Source organism: Mauremys mutica, chromosome 13, assembly GCF_020497125.1.
Source record: "Mauremys mutica isolate MM-2020 ecotype Southern chromosome 13, ASM2049712v1, whole genome shotgun sequence".
In the NCBI taxonomy this organism is placed as follows: domain Eukaryota; kingdom Metazoa; phylum Chordata; order Testudines; family Geoemydidae; genus Mauremys; species Mauremys mutica.
Window position 1 is genome coordinate 54,159,011 of NC_059084.1, and position 8,384 is coordinate 54,167,394.

The window sequence follows — 8,384 nt, forward strand, 5'->3', positions numbered from 1 at the left end:
GGTCGGTACCGCGACTGATAGCGGGAGGGCTGCGGGCGGAAAGGTCTACGCTGCGTAACCGGCGTATGCATCCCGAGTGTCCGGATCGCCACCCGGCCGTCCTTGAGCGACTGGATCCGCGAATCCGTCTTCTCCGAAAACAACCCCTTGGTGTCAAAGGGCAAATCCTGGAGAGTAAACTGGACTTCTGGAGGCAGGGTGGAAGATTGGAGCCAGGCGATGCGCCGCATCGTGACCCCTGTTGCTAAGGTCCGTGCCCCTGAGTCCGCCGCGTCGAGGCCGGCTGTAATGGAGGAGCGAGAGGACCGCCTCCCTTCCTCCAACATTGTGGTGAAGTCCTGGCGGGATGTTGACGGCAGGAGGTCAGTGAACTTGGCCAGGGACGTGAGTATGTCGAACACGTATCTGGCCAGGAGGACCTGTTGGTTACCGATCCTCATCTGCAGGCCCCCTGCAGAATAGACCTTTCGGCCGAGAAGGTCCATCCGTCGTGCCTCTTTCGCCTTTGGGGCAGCGGCCGGCTGGCCGTTACGCTCCCTATCATTAACGGACTGTACCACCAGGGAGTCCGGAGTTGGATGCACGTACAAGTACTCATAGCCCGAGGGAGGGACTGAGTACTTCCTTTCCACTCCCCTGGCTGTGGGAGGCACGGAAGCGGGCGTTTGCCAAATGGTGGTGGTGTTTCGTTGGACCGTGCGCACAAAAGGTAACGCAACCCGGAGTGGCACGTCTGACCCCACCACGTTTGTGATGGGGTCCTCGTCCTCTTTTACCTCCTCTATAGGGAGGTCCATAGCCGTCGCCACACGGCGGAGTAAGTCTTGATGCGCCTTCGCATCAACGGGGGGCGGCTCCCTTGATGCCGCACCGGCCACCGCCTCATCGGGAGAGGATGAGGAGGATAACTCCTGAACGACCTCAGCCGAAGAGGGGTCCACTGCGTGGTGGGCTGGGGGTTTGGAGGGGCACTCTGGCACCACCGGAACGGCTGGCGGTGGGGATGGCGGTGGTCGAGATATCGACGCCTCTGGGACTCTGCGGTGGGCCCCTGGAGGCCTCGGCGGAGCAGGCATAGCGTCCGACTCATATTGTGCCCATGGGACCCAAAAACCCCACTGCTGAGCCCCGCTAGGCTGGGCTGGTGGCGTTGGAGGCGGGAGCCCATAGGCTTCTGCGCCGGAGGCGATCGACTCAGGGCGGGAAGGCCAAGGAGGTGCCAAAGAGGGTCCAGGGCACACTGCCGGGGCATGCTCTTCCCCTCGGCGCTGGGAAGGCGACCTCGCTCGACGGTCTTCACGGTGCCGGGAGCTCGACCGGTGCCGGGAGCTCGACCGGTGCCGGGAGCTGCGCCGGTGCCGGGGGCTGGTCCGGTGTCGGGAGCTCGACCGGGAGTAAGATCTCCGATGCCGAGACCGACCATGGTCACCGCGGTGCCGGGAGCTCGACCGGTGTCGGGAGCTCGACCGAGAGTGCGAACTGCGACGCCTGGAGCGACCGCGGGAGTCTCGGTGCCGGGAACGGTGCCGGGACTGAGACCGGCGGTGCCTAGCTGGTGGCGACCTCGATCTGGTGCGGCGTCGGGAGTGCGACCGGTACCGTGAAACGGAGCGGTACCGGGACTTCGACCGACGAGGAGACTGCGATCGGTGCCTCGATGGGGTGCGGTGCCGGGAGCGCGATCGGCGGGACGGCAAGCTGTCGACGGTGCGGGAGCGAGACCGGGACCGTGACCGACGTCCACGCCTTGATTCCATGGAGGGTGGTCGGACCATTGCCGCCGGTTTTCCTCTGGAGACGACAGCCCGCGCCGGCGGTGCCGGGGGCCGGAGGCCTGGAGCCTCTATGAGCTGTATCAGCTCTCGCGCAGAGGCGAACGTCTCCGGCGTCGACGGCCGCCGAGGCTCGACCACGGACGGCACCGGGGAGCGAGGCGGCGCCGGACTCGACGGCCCTTGCGGCGCCGGAGTCATAGGTGCAATGCACTGTTTGTGCAGAGGCACCACAGGGGCTGCAGGCTGTGGAGTCGCCTTGGCGGAGTCCTGCACGCGCGCCTGAGCCAAAGCCTTCGCCAGTCTTTGTTTCCTGGCGGGCGAGAGCGAGCGGTGCCGAGTCTTCGGAGCCGCTTTCTTCGCCGGCGGTGCCGCAGTCGGTGCCGGCGGTGTGTCCTGCACGGGAGGAGGCCGCGGAGGCGGCGCGGGCGGTGCCGGCGGTTGGAGGGACTCCTCCATGAGGATCTGTTTTAAGCGGCTATCTCGATCCTTGCGGGTCCGCGGCTTGAATTTCAAACAGATCTGGCACTTGTCAGTTCGGTGCCCTTCGCCTAAGCAGCGGAGACACGCGTCGTGCGGGTCTCCTACGGGCATCGGTTTCTGGCACCCCGTGCAGGGCTTAAAGCCCGGCGCTTTGGGCATGAGCCCGCACCGGCTAAGGCAAAAAAAGGGGGAACCCCCCCTTTTTAGCCTATCTAACCAACACTAACTATGCTAACTTAACAACTATAACTAACTATGCTAACTATGTACAACAATGAACTAGAGAAAGCTAGGGACGTGAAGAGCTATCAAGCACTCCACAGTTCCAACTGCCGTCACGGGCGGTAAGAAGGAACTGAGGAGCGGACGGGCCGGCTGGGGTATATATTTAGCGCCATGGCGGCGCCACTCCAGGGGGCGCCAGCCGGCCCGCCGGGGTTGCTAGGGAAAAAGTTCCGGAGAAGCCGTGCACACGCAGCGCGCACACCTAACTGGAATGCATTGGAGCAATCACTCGAAGAAGAATCTTTGCTGCTTTTACAGAACCAGACTAACACGGCTACCTCTCTGATACTTAATTCCGAAAAGGTTCAGATTTGGTCAGATTTGGTCCAAACCAATTTTTGCTTCCCCTGACTCACCACTGAACTGAACTCCCACCTCCAAACGACTGCACCTTTTACTGTCCCTGCGAGTCGTGGCTTGAAGGAGGAAGGAGACAGAGACCTGATGTGCAACACTATAACAGTGAACGAGTTCATTCTCCGGAGCTTCCCCATTGGTCAGTTTTCACATTGTGTTCTCCTCATCATTTTACTCACGTACATGCTGACCATCATGATGACCCGTCACAAGCTGCACACCGCAATGTACTTTTTCCTGAGCAACCTCCCATTCCTTGAGATCTGGTACACCACTGCCATGGTGCCCAAAGTGCTAGAAACCTTTGTAGCAGTCGAGACAAAAATTTGCATGCACTGCTGACTCGTTTAGGCTTTCTTCCATTTCTTCCTGGGCAGCACGGAATTCTTCATCCTGGCCCTGATATCCTTTGACCACTATTTGGCCATATGCAAACCCTTGCTATATGCCACAATCATGACCAGCAAGGTCTGCCTCCAGCTGTCCATAGGGGCTTGGTTCGGGGGCTTCATGTCTATATTCTTCCAAACTATTCTGGTCTTCCAGCTGCCTTTATGCGACTCCAACATTATCAACTATTTCTACTGTGACATTGGGTCAATCTTAAAAATAGCTTGCACTGATACCTGCCTCATTGAGTTGCTGGGATTCCTGGCTGTGATCACAGTTATTCTCAGTTCCTTGATGTTCACTGTGGTATCCTACATCTGTATAATGTCCACCATCCTCCACATCCCCTCTGCAACAGGCCACCAGAAGGTATTTTCTACCTGCGCTTCATAGCTGACTGTAGTCTCGATACTCTAGGGGCTGTTCTGTTTATGCACCTGAGGCTGAGTGTGCATTCCTCATTCAGTCTCAACAAGGCAGTGTCAGTGCTAAATACCATCTTGATCCCCTCGCTGAACCCTTTGATTTACACGATAAGAAAGAAGGAGGTGAAGGCGGCCTTCTGGAATGCAGTGAGCAAAAACATGGGTTTCCTGAAGCCTGGCTGCTTTTCTCTGGTGGAAAAAACCCTAGTTGCTAGGGCTGGAATTTTCAAAGAAGACTAAGGGAATTAAGCACATTAATTCAAAGGGGTTAGTGTGCATAAATCTTTTAGGCTGCTTTGAAAATCCCAGCCTACATGAGGTGACCAAGAGATACCCAAATGATAAATACCAGAATAAGTTTCACTCGCTGAGCAGAGGGCCATCAAATATTAATCAAACCAGTGCATCCCCCTACGCAGCCAGTGCTGAGGATTGAAGTGAGACCAAGAACCCTACAGCTCAGAGGGGCAGCACAAGGCCTGTGTATCACAGACATCAGCAGGAGTTGAAGCCTCAGTGCTAAAATCCTGAGCTTTTGCTACTGCCTTACTGAAACCTGTTACCACTAGAATGGGATAAACATCAGAGTTGGTCGGGGATTTTTCAATGAACAGTTTTCCATTGGGGAATGCCGATTCATCAAAACCAAACCATTCTGTGAAAACACATCTGTTCCAATTATCAGAGGGGTAGCCGTGTTAGTCTGGTTCTGTAGAAGCAGCAAAGAATCCTGTGGCACCTTATAGACTAACAGGATTGGTTCCTGAGCTAGAGTTACTATGGTGCGGTGTGCAGTTGCTGGTGAGAATATGCTTCAGGTTGGCAGGTTGTCTGTGGGCGAGAACTGGTCTGTCACCCAGTATGTAGATAGTAGTGGATTTTTTACCTTTAGTCCATTAGGTATGATGTCCATCCGTTTGCATTTGGAAAGGAAGATGATATCTGTCTGTATTTGTGCAAGTTTCTTCATGAGGTTGATGGATTTCCACTCCATACGGCTAAATGCAGTGCCTTGCATGGTGTCAAGTATCAGAGGGGTAGCCGTGTTAGTCTGGTTCTGTAGAAGCAGCAAAGAATCCTGTGGCACCTTATAGACTAACAGACGTTTTGCAGCATGAGCTTTCGTGGGTGAATACCCACTTCTTCAGATGGGAACCAATCCATGCAACAAACCTCGATGCCAACTCTGCCCACATATCTACACCAGCAACACCATCACAGGACCAAACCAGATCAGCCACAACATCACCCAGCAATATCGTCAATCTATCCAACCACACACTCAGCCCAGAAGAAACGTCTGTCCTATCTCGGGGACTCTCTTTCTGCCCTGCCACCCCCACCAACATGATACAGTTCTGCGGTGATCTGGAAGCCTACTTTCGCCGTCTCCGACTCAAAGAATTCTTTCAGGACAACACTGAACAGCGCACGGATACACAGTTACCCTCCCACCAACAGCACAAGAAGAAGAACTCCACATGGACTCCTCCTGAGGGTCGAAATGACAGTCTGGACCTATACATTGAATGCTTCCGCCGACGTGCACAGGCAGAAATTGTGGAAAAACAACATCGCTTGCCTCACAACCTAAGTCGTGCAGAACGCAATGCCATCCACAGCCTCAGAAACCATCCTGACATTATAATCAAAGAGGCTGATAAAGGAGGTGCTGTTGTCATCATGAACAGGTCTGACTACCAAAAGGAGGCCGCCAGACAACTCTCCAATACTAAATTTTACAAGCTACTTCCCTCAGATCCCACTGAGGAATACACTAAGAAACTGCACCATCTACTCAGGACACTCCCTACACTAACACCAGAACTAATCAACATACCCTTAGAGCCCCGACCAGGGTTATTCTATCTACTACCCAAGATCCACAAACCCGGAAATCCTGGACGCCCCATCATCTCGGGCATTGGAACTCTCACTGAAGGACTGTCTGGATATGTAGACTCTCTACTCAGACCCTATGCTACCAGCACTCCCAGCTATCTCCGTGACACCACTGATTTCCTGAGGAAACTACAATGCATTGGTGACCTTCCAGAAAACACCATCCTGGCCACCATGGATGTAGAGGCTCTCTACACAAACATCCCACATACTGATGGAATACAAGCTGTCAGGAACAGTATCCCTGATGATGCCACAGCACACCTGGTTGCTGAGCTCTGTGGCTTTATCCTCACACACAACTATTTCAAATTTGATGACAATATATATCTCCAGATCAGTGGCACCGCTATGGGCACCCGTATGGCCCCACAATATGCCAATATTTTTATGGCCGACCTGGAACAACGCTTCCTCAGCTCCCGTCCACTCACGCCCCTTCTCTACCTACGCTACATCGATGACATCTTCATCATCTGGACCCATGGGAAGGAGACTCTGGAAAAATTCCACCACGATTTCAACAGCTTCCACCCCTCCATCAACCTCAGCCTGGACCAATCTACACAGGAGGTCCACTTCCTAGACACCACGGTGCAAATAAGTGATGGTCACATCAACACCACCCTATACCGAAAACCTACCGACCGCTATGCCTACCTTCATGCCTCCAGCTTCCATCCCGGACACACCACAAGATCCATTGTCTACAGCCAAGCACTGAGGTACAACCGTATCTGCTCTAACCCCGCAGACAGAGACCAACACCTAGAAAATCTCCACCAAGCATTCTCAAGACTACAGTACCCACACGAGGAAATAAGGAAACAGATCAACAGAGCCAGACGTGTACCCAGAAGCCTCCTACTGGAAGACAAACCCAAGAAAGAAACCAACAGGACTCCACTGGCCATCACATACAGTCCCCAGCTAAAACCCCTACAACGCATCATCAGGGATCTACAACCCATCCTGGACAATGATCCCACACTTTCACAGACCTTGGGTGACAGACCAGTTCTCGCCCACAGACAACCTGCCAACCTGAAGCATATTCTCACCAGCAACTGCACACCGCACCATAGTAACTCTAGCTCAGGAACCAATCCATGCAACAAACCTCGATGCCAACTCTGCCCACATATCTACACCAGCAACACCATCACAGGACCAAACCAGATCAGCCACACCATCACCGGTTCATTCACCTGCACTTCCACCAATGTAATATATGCCATCATATGCCAGCAATGCCCCTCTGCTATGTACATCGGCCAAACTGGACAGTCTCTAAGGAAAAGGATAAATGGACACAAATCAGACATTAGGAATGGCAATATACAAAAACCTGTAGGAGAACACTTCAACCTCCCTGGCCACACAATAGCAGATCTTAAGGTGGCCATCCTACAGCAAAAAAACTTTAGGACCAGACTTCAAAGAGAAACTGCTGAGCTCCAGTTCATCTGCAAATTTGACACCATCAGCTCAGGACTAAACAAAGACTGTGAATGGCTTGCCAATTACAGAACCAGTTTCTCCTCCCTTGGTTTTCACACCTCAACTGCTAGAACAGGGCCTCATCCACCCTGATTGATCTAACCTCGTTATCTCTAGCTTGCTTCTTGCTTGCTTATATATACCTGCCCCAGGAAATTTCCACCACTTGCATCTGAAGAAGTGGGTATTCACCCACGAAAGCTCATGCTGCAAAACGTCTGTTAGTCTATAAGGTGCCACAGGATTCTTTGCTGCATCTGTTCCAATGAAACTTTTCCGGGAAGGTTTCTGACACCAGAAGTTCTCCCAAGCTAATGGCTCATCGGGCTGACTCAGTTAAGGCACGTCAGTTCTATAGCTAACAGTACATAGGGGCGTGATGGGGCCAGCATCATGTCAACCTGCCTTTGAATGCCCAAACCGAATGGATCAGGTACCCTTCTGCAGACGGGTAAACCAGACATGGCCTTTCACTATGAGATCAAGCGAGACTCAAGCCCGTGACCTTCAGGAGTGCAGTCAAACAGACTCAATGCATGTCCAGGCTGGAATTTCTGAAAGCAAGCCCACATTTTCCAGCTAGGAAAAGAAATAACTAAGGTGGGATATGATTCAGGTCTATAAAATCATGACTAGTGTGGAGAATGTAAATAAGGAAGTGTTATTTACTCCTTCTCGTAACATAACAACTAGGGGGTCACCCAATGAAATTAATAGGCAACAGGTGTAAAACAAACAAAAGGAAGCATTTCTTCACACAACACACAGTCAACCTGAGGAACTCCTTGCCAGAGGATGTTGGATCACTTGATGATTCCCCTGTTCTGTTCATTCCCTCTGGGGCACCTGGCATAGGCCACTGTCATACTGGGTTAGAAAGACCTTTGGTCAGACCCAGTATGGGCAGTCTTATGTTGTAATGTTCTTACAGAATAGCAATTAGCAGGGTGATACGGGTACTTACCAGCGATACGGAAGATCCTGATTCAGATCACAGACTTGAAGCTGGAGCTCCCAAATTCCAGGTGATTGCCAAAACCTCTAGACTATAGAGTAGATCTTGTGCTGGCGCTGTACATCCAGGGGAATTTCACCCTTGGAACGCTCTTTAGGTTGGTAACTCGGGTGTATTTTTCAGTGAAATCGCCAGTGTTCCTGTGAGGAAGCTACTGAAACCTTCCTGGTGGCCCCATTACATTGCTCGGTGAAGATTTTTATTTGCTTATTTGGTTTTAATTGGGGGATGGGGGTAGACTCAAGTCCTAGCTTT

General features: G+C 52.6%; 1 pseudogene; it reads left to right on the forward strand.

Annotated features, from left to right (window-relative positions):
- Positions 1 to 3,080: 3,080 nt before the first annotated feature.
- On the forward strand, positions 3,081 to 3,952 carry LOC123347771 (annotated as a pseudogene).
- The last annotated feature ends 4,432 nt before the right edge of the window (positions 3,953 to 8,384 follow it).